The following is a 12,130-nucleotide window of genomic DNA, read 5'->3' as shown; positions in this document are numbered from 1 at the left end:
TGCTCTTGGATCGTTTATATAGTGTGGCGATAAGAAATAGAGATTGTTATGTTCCAATTTACGTATTAGACACGTGGTAGGTTAAAAATTTATCAAGTTGAGTTTCTCCTAATGCTTGATAACTTTCGCGGAACATCCAAGGTCGTCGATTTGTGGACTAAAATGTCGACTCAAGGTTGCCGGTTCCTAAGTCTCCATTTCGAATTGTCGATTACTAAGTATTGATTCCTAGGTTATCGTTTACCTACCTATAGCTTCCAATTAAAGGATGATGGCTTAGCAAGGAAAGAATGAGATTTTATACCTACCTATAGCTTCCAATTAAAGGATGATGGCTTAGCAAGGAAAGAATGAGATTTTATATATATATATATATATATATATTGAGGTGCACGTAATTATTTGCTTATCATTAAATGCATGAGAAAGGACAATTAATTGTAATGCTAGTGGCTATTGTCATGTTGTCATGATTTGTATGTCATTGATGCCACGTGATAAAGGTCTTTGCCACGGCCTATTCGCCACAGAGCAATTTCCTTGCATAAATATGTGTATGAGACTCTGGAGTTAGCCAGATGTTCTACCTCACGAGACGGTTCTCTATAAGTTGAGAGGACATGAAGTCCTATTATGACAGAGCTTGTGAAGCCTTTATTATGATGTTAAGAAATGGCTATCATCGTGCGGATGTACACCAGTCTATTTATCCTCATTGATGTAGAGGAGACCTGTGATGGATGAGCTAAGAGGCGTGGCAATGACCTTGAGTTAAAAACACAAGCTGTAAAAGCGAGATAAACGTTCCAATCAAAAGCTAACAGTGGCTTCGTGTGAGTAGCTAAAAGCAGATTTTTGTTGAGTTACAATAACATTAGGATTTCAGTACACAACCCAGGAAATCAGTGTCCGTTTTAAGCAGTGATGAGCCGGAAAAATATTTTGAAATAGTCAATATTATTAACAAGGCTCGTAGAACGCTCGTATATGCTTTTCACGATATATATTCGTCCGGCCAAAATTACAATGTCAACAAATCTTTCGATGTCAAGCTCCGCGAACAACTTATGCGCCATCTCCTACTCATTTTCCCCCTCTTGAAGCTAGCAAAATAATCTTCCTAATTGATTTTTCTTAATTACAATGCACTCAAATATTTCAAAAATCTAATGAACTTTTTGTTCAAATAAAGTAATGAAATGTTCATTAACCTTCAAAGCATTGTCATCAGTTTTTTAACTTTGTGTCGCCCTCTCGACCTTTAAAAAGATTTAACAAAACCTTCTACAAAGTCGTATACTTAAATATCATGGCTTTGAACGCTAATTTTCTTTTCAGATATTTTCCTCGCTTAACTAATTTAATGAAAAAAATGGTAATTTGTCGTGTTATCGAATAATTCATACAAATCATTTATCAATTTGATCTCCTAAATAATAATATGAAAATGAAAAAAAAAATTGATGATGGCGCAAGGGATCTGGGCCTGGCTGCCATGATCCTAGACTCGGTAGTGGGTTACCCAAGAGTGGGCGCTAGGTCCCTAGCCAAATTTTGGGAGACTAAGAGTGAGTGCTAAGGTCTCAAGCACCTAATCACGATTGTATAGGCGTCTAGTCTAATAGGATATTTTAATTTTGGTAATCTCAATGGCTGCGAAATTCTTTGTATACAATCTCGCCCAAGTGGGAAATTTGGAGAGTGATCTTTTGAAGACCTTGTAAAGGCTAGTTTGAAGGTGGAGGAGTATAAAAGGAGACCTCAAGACTGAAAAGAAAAACGAGAGTCTAGAATCTATAATTCTAAAGGTCAAAAAAGTTTCAACATCCTTCATATATTCTCGATCCAAATACTGTAATACTTAGAAGTTCTTATCCAAGTGAGTGAGTGTTAGATGGGAAGTCTATTGACTCTAGAATCATCACCGAATTGTAACCAATGAGCAGTTCACTAGTGGAATTCAGCCAATTGGCTATCATCGTGAAGAAGCGGATGTAGGCTTGAATAAAGTCGAATCACTATAAACTCTCGATGCAAATTCGCTATCCCTTTAACTCTCTTTACTTTACTTGTGATAGTTGAATTGCGCATAGGCGGATTCTCAAGTCATCTCAAAACTTGTTGTTGATCAAACTCTGAACTAAATTCTGAGCTTATTTCTTTTAAATCCGTAGCACTTTTCAAACAAGTTTTTATAATCACCTATTCGTCCCCTCTATGTGACAACACTAACTATAACAATTGGTATCAAAGATTGGTGCTCTTTATTTTAAAGTGTTATTACTTCTGAGCTAATAATCTTCATGGCTAGCAATTTTTTTCCAATATTTATTGAAGGAGCCCCAAGCCTCCCTACTTTGATGGAAAGGAGTACATTGATTGGTAGAATAAATTCGAGGCATTTTTCAGATGTCAAGATCCACTAATATGGGATGTTGTACAAGGAGGAGTTGATCCCACTGCAAATACATCGGGTGGTGCAAATTCTAACGTAGGGGACAACAACAACAATACTGCTCCCACTACCGCTTTCTCTACGACCGATTTAGCAAAAAGAGATGCTCTAGATGCTAACGCTATTTACCCATTTTATAGTGGTATCTTCCACTGAATATAATCGTATTGCAGATTGTCCTTCTTCAAAGACAATATGGGACAAGCTCCATGTGACCTACTAGGGAACCGACAGAGTTAAGAAAACCAAAATCATCATTCTCCTTGGCCAATACGAAGTTTTTAAGATGAAGTATGAAGAAACAGTAAAAGAAATGTTCGATAGATTCACCGAAACAGTGAGTGGTCTTACCCATCAAGGGAAACCAATGTCCGGACCTATGAAGGTCAACACACTTTGAGAGGACTGTCAAAAAAATAGAATCACATCAAAATGTACATTTGAGAAACTCAAAGAATCATGCCATTGTCTGTTGACGAATTCATTGGAACCCTTCAATCTTACGAAGATGAAAGAATCAATGAAGAAGCAAATTCAAGAGGTAAGAAATCAATTGCCTAGAAATAAACACTAATTCCGATGTTTCGGACTCTGAAGACGAAGACGGTGAGGAACTTGCACTCATGGTTACAAAGTTAAGAAGCATGGCAAAGAGAGGAAGAAATTTCAAAGGCAAGAAGGAGTATGATCAAAGAAGATCTTACAATAACAAAGATGAAAGCACATACGTGATTTGCTTCGAATAAAAAAAAAGGACACGTCAAATCAAATTGTCCTCTTCTAAAGAAGAAAGGAAGAGATGAGAAATCCAAAAAAGCTTTGAAGGCATAAATTTGGAGTGATACAGAATGTGAAGAAAGCGATGCAAAGTATGCAAACATTTGTTTAATGGCAATCTCAGATTCAGATGACAAAACCGAGGTAACTCATTCTGATATTCCTTTTGAGGTATCTGAATATATTGATGAATTATGTTTAGATTATAAAGTTACTCTCAAGAAAATTTCAGATTTGAAAAAGAAGAATACTCGGCTAAATCAACAGGATATTTCTCAAAACTATAAAATCAACTTTTTACAAAACGAGTTTGTTCCAGTCAAAGATAAATCAGAGTTGATTTCAAAAGAAAACGTCTCTTTAAAACTAGAAAATGAATCTTCGAAAAAGGAAACCGTGTCTTTGAAAAAGGAAATTCTAGATATCAACAAAAAGTTTTCCTTTGGCTCAAAAACTCTAGAACATATTGTTTGCACTAAGTCTTGACAAGGAAAAGGATTTGAAAAATGATTTTTTAAACGCAAAAGACAGACTTAGAAAAGACCGTTGAAACATGCTTGTAGGAACCACTTTCAAAAACATTTTATAAGATCTGAGGGGCAAGTCTTTTAAGTGCTCAAAATGTGGTGATAAGATTCATTTCAGAAATTATTGTCCTAAGGTCCAGAGACCTATTCAAAATATTCTAAGATTGACAAAAACTTCTAACCCAAAATGACCCAAATAGGTTTGGGTACCAAAGAATACTTGAATGTGTTTAACATTTGCAGATACCAAATAAAAGAAGAAAAAAGGGGTACCTTGATAGCGGGTGTTCGAGACACATGACTAGGAACTCAAAGAGATTCATCAAATTAATCAAATTTGATGGTGGACGTATATTGTTTGGTAGCAATAATAAGGGAATGATCATAGACGAAGGAGTTGTGAAGATCAACAACCTTATCATCAACAATGTATCTTTGGTTAATGGACTGAATTACAATCTGACTAATATAAGTCAATTATGTGATATTGGATTCAAGATTTTCTTTTTAGAAGATAAATGCTCAGGAACCAGTTAGGACAACAATTATTCTTTTACAGGGCGAAGACATGAAAACATGTACCTTTTGGACACAACATTTGAGGTCTTCTAGTGCCTAGTATCTATCAAAGATGAATCTGAGTTGTGACACAAGAAGCTGGGACATATAAGCTATAAGCAAATCTCAAAGCTTTCCTCCAAAAAGTTTATGAGAGGAATTCTAGATGTTAAATTTGAGGATGTTCTATCTGCACCCTTGGGTAAATAGGTAAGGAATTCTTTCAAATCAATAAATCAAGTTACCACTAACCATGCCTCGTAGTTTCTATACATGGATGTCTTTGGATCGACTCGAAGCCAAAGTATTGAAGGTAAACAATATTGTCTAGTAACGGTAGATGATTATACAAGATTCACCTGGGTTTGCTTTCTAGATCATAAGAATGATCCCTTTTCATACATTGAAAGTTTTACAAAAAAAGTTTAGAATGAAAAAGGCTACTCTATTTCTAGTATCAAAACCGATCACAAGGGAGAATTTGAAAGTCAAAGACTTTTTAAATTTTTATGATAAAAATGACTTTTAAAATAAATTTTCTTCTCCTTATACCCCTGAAAAAAAATAGGGTAGTTGAAAGGAAAAAAGGCTCCTTACAACAAATGGCTCAAACTCTTTTAATTGAAAGTAAAATTTCACCTTATTTCTTGGCTGAGACTATTTCTACTGCATGTTAGATTATATATCGAGTTTTCTTAAGATCGTTGATTGAGAAAACCCCCTATGAACTTTACTAAGGTCGAAAATCAAGTATTTCATACTTTCATGTATTTGGATGTAAATGCTTCATTCTAAAAATTCAAATGATCATCCGGGTAAGTTCTATGAAAGGTTAGAAGAACAAATATTTCTTGGATATTCTACTTCAAGCAACGCATATAGAGTTTTCAACAAAAACTCAAGAACAGTTGAATAATCAATGAATGTGAAGTTTGGTGATGCAAAAAATGCTCGAGAAGATGGCTCTGAAGTCATCATGAATGATTTATCATCCAAGTGGAATCTAACATCTGAACATAATACAACTTCTAAGGGTACTCATAACCTTAACGATAGGCAGAAAGATGGATGATCCGAGGACATGAACCAAGATACTTCTTTAGAGGAAAAGCAAGATGTTAGATTCAGCAAGAACTGGAAGCATAGATCCATCCATCTAAAGGATCTTGTTATTGGAAGTATAGAATAATGGATTAGAACCAAGTCCAAGTTTAAAGTGCTATAAGTGGCCTAGCACATATATCCGAAATAGAGCCAAAAGGAATATAAGAAGCTCTTACTAATGAAAGCTGGATAGAAGTAATGCAACTTGAGCTGCATCAATTCAAAATCAGTGAAGTTTGGGAGCTCGTACCTAGACTAAAGAATCATTCAATCATTGGAACAAAATTGGTGTTCAGAAACAAATTGAATGATAAGGGAAAGGTAACAAAAAATAAGGAACACTTGTAGCAAATGGATATTCTCAAGGAGAGGGAATTGACTATGATGAAACCTATGCTCTAGTGGCAAGATTGGAATCTATAATATTACTTCTATTCTACACATGCTACAATGATTTTAAGCTATTTCAGATGTTTGTCAAGAGCGCTTTCTTACATAATACATCCGGCATTTTCGTCATTTCCATCCAAAAATTGGCCTGATGGACTCAATTGGTAAAAAAATAAAAATGTTTACACTCAACTAGCAAAACTAAAAGATTTAGGGAACTGAATTGACAAAAGTGCAATAGATTTAAGACCATTTGGACAATTTTTCACTAATTTCTATGTTTACTTAACTATACGGTTAACTAATTAGAGAGGAACTAAACAAAATTATAGAAGTCCTTGCAAAGCTTGGGGGAAAAAAGCACTAGCCTAAAAAGAAATCTATATATGCTTCAATTCAAGCAACCAATGGAAGCTTGTTGATGTAGCTACGATATTCTACATCCAATTTCTAGCCAGCCCTTCTCAAAAGCTACTTACATTCAGCACGCGTATGTTAGCTAATACATCATATAAATGTGTAACATCCCGGGTCATCACTTACTAGCTAAGCGGCTCCGTTAATCTTTTACTACTTATATATAAGACGGCGCATGTGGAAGACAAAACCAAAAATAGAAGGCCATCATCGGTGCAAGCAAGAAATAGACACGCACCTAAAAGAGGATGGCCAATAGAGTTTCATCTAACCCGTAATAGACGCATTCATCACACATTACAAGGGCACCCGATACCATAAACACCCGATTTCATTTCATTCGTGTTTACATCATCTTTCAACAAAAGGAAACGACCGAGAGGCTACACAAAAGGGTATCCTCTACTCCCATCTAACTAGCACCAACAACGTGCTCCACCATCACCATCACATGCCATATGTACATCCGATGACCACATCAAAAGGTCCCTACCATGTCGTCACAACAAAAGACCCGCCTGTACAATCCTATCCCCCATCCTCGTCCTCTACTGCTGGCCTCCACTGCTACTTGCGCTGCTAGTGCGGCTACCCGCGCCGTATATGGAGGGTGCAAGCGGCCCTATCCAATGGCCCAAACCTCGAAGGTAAACGGCATGGTAACGGTACACCAACCGTCCCACGGGTGGTCCTATGTCTCCACACACACTGGTACAAACAGCACATATGGTTCCTATGGTGAACCTCGGTGTACTCCTCATACAAATTTCGATCATGCTAGCCACTGGATTTGAGTCCAATAGTCCACTGTCCAAATAATTAAACCCCCAATTCACCATTACTAATAATCCAAGCCCGACATTGATTATTCTGCTCATAAACTTAAATTTGATTGAAAATCCAGGCCGTCACAAAATGTAAGCTGCAATTAGTACCAACATTACTTTTTTTTTTTTGTCCAATACCAACATTCGTTTAAAACTAATATATTTGGGGAATGCTTTCACAAAATATGAAATTAAACACTTATTATATTTGGAATACCATGAACAGGTTTATAGATGTTTGCACCAAAAATACCCTTTTTTTGTCATTGTCGACATGTGATAAACATAATCGATGAGAGAAGAATTGTATGAATAGAATTGTCGGCAGCGTGATGAATTGACAACTTGAAGGAATCGACAATCTGAATGCAACAATCGAAGAAGTGACCGTCAACATAGTGGAGTTGAAGAAACCGTCAACGTAGTGGAGTCGAAGGAACTACTTGTAACATTTGTTCGCAACCTCTATTTGTAGCATCCTTTGTAACCCCCATCGATGACAGTCGATTGTTGGCTTTAAATAGCCACATCGTGCTATTTAGAGACCCCTCATAAATCATACAAATTTTACTAACTTTGTCTTTACTTTCATATACTGCACTTTATTTTCTTTAGCTGTAGTTTTCAAATTTGCGTCGTCAATTAAATTTCAGCATGTATATTTATCCTAGGGGCTTCTTCATCGATTAAATTCCGGGGTAGTATCATTGCATGATCAAGTTTTATCGTCAAATAAATTTTGACGGGGTCTATCTAAGTTTGGTTTGTTTGGAACAATTGTACTTTCCAATCATTGTCATCGATTAAATTCCGGCATCGTTTGTATTTGTACAATTCTATTGAAATTCAAATTGTTGATTCTCTCCTATTTGCCTTGGATATTTCACGACCGGAGTAGCCACTAGACCCGTGATCCTCTAATTAACAACCGAAGAACAACTTTCGATGAAAATATTTCGTTGTAAAGGAAATTTCGGCGAAACAATAGAGTAAGAAAAAACTATGCTTAAATAGTCACAAAGCTAACCACCGAAGTAATTCAAAAGCTTTGCTTAAATAGTCTCCGGGAGGACAAAGGAAACAACCAAATATAAATTTTTAACTATGTCATATACTACTAATGAAAATCATGGACATCATCCACTAGACCTCATAGGTCATCCCTACTTTGAGCAGCCTCTTGTGGGGAATGTTGAACACTTCCTCTTGCTGCCTCACGCTGATGTGGAAGTCATTAGTAGTGCGTTCCTGGATCGATTGGATCGACATAAATCTAATCGGAAGGCGAAACGGTGCTGCAGCTAGAACCGGCGGATTGGGTCGACGACGTCGAATTGAGCTCAAATTCGGCAGGCTGAAGCGAAACGGCGTCCCGATCAATATTCACCGCCTTTGGCCGTGACTAACGATGAATTTTGACCGTTCGAGAATGTCTAGATGGGTTTTTCTATTTTTTTTAGTATTTTTCGGGCTTAATTTTATTTCAGTGGCACTTTTGTAATTTTCCGTTTTTTGATATTTTGATTCCTAATTAGAGTAGGGTTAGGATAACACCCTATAAAAGGTGTTTATCACGTTTTTTTGAAGGATTATCAATAATATTCACATAATTTTTGAGATTTCTCTCCTTTAGCAAGGGTTTTCTTGCATTATTCGCCGAACGCCGCGTCACACGCACCTCTTCAACCAGTTGTACAAGTAATTGATCACCAACCTCTTTGCCAAGCCTGAACTACTTGAAGCTATGACCTCACTTTCTCCCATTAGATACACGATCCCTCCAATCTTGATCGCTTCTTCCACCAATCCAATCTCTCTTTGCAATTCCTCTTCATTGAAGACCACAATTCCATGGTCACTAGCCTCGCATCGCCGGTTGCCGGCGGGCGGCATGTCATAGAGCGCATCGTTCCGAATGAAATCCTTCAATCGGTCGATCAAGAACTTCTCGAAGAACTCTTGCTCCATCTTCGCATCTCAATATCCATATCTCACGACGCACCGGTATATGCCCCACTCCTTGGGCTCCGCCTTTCGGAAGACGAACCGCTCCTCGAGGGGCACCTTGCTTATGGGTAGCGACTTGATTGAGACGAAGACAAGGACCGAGTGCAATGAGGGTACATTGGCCATGTATTGGGTGAATATTGGGGAAATGCCCTGGACGAGCTCGGCGTAGAATAGGGCGATCCCGGGAAGCCGCTGGATGCTTATGTTTGACGTGATAGTGATGAGGGCTTCCCTCGACATCTTGTTCTCAAGCTCATACTCGTACTTCTTTCGGAACCCGTAATTCCATACGAACATGACGGTAACCATCACGGCAGCGAAGACGAGTGGGACATAACCGCCTTCCACGAATTTGTAGAGGACCGAGCTCAGAAACACGTACTCCGCCAGCCCGATGGTGAGGGCATAGAGGATTATGAGGAGTATGTGGGTCTTCCAAATCATGATCATCACGATCCCAAGGAATGTGGACGTGATAGTGAAAACGAATGCTACCGCAATCCCTGTATCAGAGATTTACAAACAAATGTGAATTAGGGAATCTGCATAAGTAGACTAAATGTGCGTGTACATAGTGTGATCCTTGCTTACCATAAGCATTTCCCAACTGCAGTGTGGTCTTGAAGCCAATTGTGACACCAACGCAGGCCAACATCAGGAGGGTGTTCACCTCAGGTATGTAAATCTGGCCCTCGTGCTTCTGCGAAGTGTGCACGACCTTCACGCGCGGGAAGCACCCGAGCGCGACAGACTGCTTGACTATGGCGAACGCGGCCGATATCAAGGATTGGCTCGCTATTATCGCCGCCATCACCGCGATCACAAACATTGGCCAATACACCGGTTCTGCACCCAACCATCAGATAGATTCATGGTATGACCTGGCAGGATAAATGATGCATCGGATGAAAGTAGCACGAGGAAGCTTACTCGGTATTGAGCTCTAGAAAGCGCTAGCAACATCTTGAGTGTGCTTTCGGAGATACGCTGCCTGACCAAAGTAGGCGAGGATGATTGAAGGAAAGACAAGCAGGCATGAACTCAATCGAATTGACAGGATATTAAAGTGCCCCAGATCAGCAAACAATGCTTCAGAACCTATAATCACAGGCTCAAAGCGTAATTGATAAATCATTGGAACGATGATTAGCTATATTTAATCAATGAAAAGACTAGATGTTTGGATTACCAGTTAGGCACAGAATCACCCCTCCAAGAGAAATCCATGCTTCCTTTTTGTTCTTCGTGAAGAACCGGACGATGTATAGAGGATTGAGGGCTCTGATCACTCCTGAGTCATGTTTCCCGAAATTGTAGATGCCGATCAGTCCGATACTGAGGAACCATACAGATAGAATCAGGGCGAAGCTGTATCTGACCTTGTGAGTCCCGAACCTTTGGACTTGAAATAGAAGGATCAAGATCACCACAGAGATCCACATGATATCATCATCTCCAAGTGAACGTGCAGCTTCTCTTATGCCCCCAACAGCCGACAATACTGCTCCCAGAAAAAGAAGAAAAGAATCAAAACCATCTATCGAAATTCAACCATAGAAAAATAAAGAGCTCGATGTGAAAATTATTACCTGATATGCATGGTGTTAGGATCCCGTCTCCAATGACCATGGCGGTGCTCAGCATAGTTACAAACAAGAGCAAGTACTTGGCCGCTTGCCTATTCTCGAGCAAGGACTTCATGGCAGAGGCAAGCTGGAGGCGGCGGCTCGGCTCCTCAAGTCGGTAGTTCGAGACTTCCCTGTCTTCGGCTTGTTGATTAGGGGTCAAGCTTGCCTTGGCATGGCGGCACATTAGAGAGTACAAAGCGAATGTCCCTCCTATATCGTCATAGCCAAAAACCTAACTACATCAGTACAAGATTTTGAATAGACCAAAAAAACCCCTTCAATGTCAAATAATTTTTCTTTTTGGTGGTGAAATGGCGAAGAAGAAATCGCTTACCATTGCCGTTGTCATTTGCCGATAGGACAATGAAGACATACTTGATCAAGCCAATGAGGACGATCGAGTAGAAGATCAGAGACAGCGCTCCGAGGATATCGTCCTCGTGTTTTATTCCGTCCGGAAAAATTCCTGGCATGACATAGAGAGGCGACGTGCCTAAATCGCCGTCAACACACCGATGCTCTGAATCGCAAGCTTCGGTATCATCCCCCAGGCCAAATTCTTCATTTCGAAAGACGTAACCAAATCATGATCGGGAAAAACATCTCCGAGAACAAACATGAGAAAGGAAAGATGTAAACTAAAAATTAGAGAGAAAGACAAGCATTAAACTCCTTATATCTCTTCACCAACTCCATTAATTTCACTTCCCCTCCAAATTTTCCTATTCACATTCAATTTTCACGCCTTATGACAATTTCATTACTTTAAAATTTGCAAATATATGGATCAAAATTTATATATCCATTCTTTTTCGTAATAATATTAAAATGAATTTTATCAACACACATTATTCAACGGTACTGAAAGAAAAATGCTGTGTCATTTCTATTAATCCATAGTGTTCCCCATCAACTTTTGAAAATTGTATTAGCTACACGCTCATGTAAAAACAAAAAATCTTCGAACTATATGCGAACTAAGCGTTCCAAGTAGTAATTCAATATATATTTTTCTCATCCAAAGTATTTTCTGTGAAAGAAAAACTTTTTTCTTTTTCGGGGGAAAGGAAAAAGACTGACCTGATTTGATGAATAGCCGTGGTCCGACTTGAATCGGTCTGTCTCTGCATAGAACGAGTCGAATTTCTTGATCTTCCTAGATCCCTCATGTCCCTCCGCGCGTTCATCGTCTAGATATTGATCCTGGCAACCATACCCGTTAGTCGGGTCTACTTCGACGACCTTCGGCCTCTCTTCTTCTGTTATACCATGGCGCTCCATTCAAGAATCAGAGAGAGAGAGATGAGTCAAAGGGTGAGTGACAGAACCTTTCGTTGAGGCGTGGACCAAATAGAGGAGATTTTGGTAGAGGGAATAATGAAAGGACTTACTCGAAATAGGAAGAACTTCTCAAATAGAGTTGACAAGATGAGTGAG

At 38.8% G+C, this 12,130-nt stretch overlaps 1 pseudogene; it reads right to left on the bottom strand.

The window, feature by feature from the left end:
* Positions 1-8,092: 8,092 nt before the first annotated feature.
* Positions 8,093-11,974, bottom strand: LOC115751811 (annotated as a pseudogene).
* Between the last annotated feature and the right edge of the window lie 156 nt (positions 11,975-12,130).

The sequence above is a fragment of the Rhodamnia argentea genome, chromosome 1 (assembly GCF_020921035.1).
Source record: "Rhodamnia argentea isolate NSW1041297 chromosome 1, ASM2092103v1, whole genome shotgun sequence".
Classification (NCBI taxonomy): domain Eukaryota; kingdom Viridiplantae; phylum Streptophyta; class Magnoliopsida; order Myrtales; family Myrtaceae; genus Rhodamnia; species Rhodamnia argentea.
This window is presented reverse-complemented; position numbering and strand designations above follow the sequence as displayed.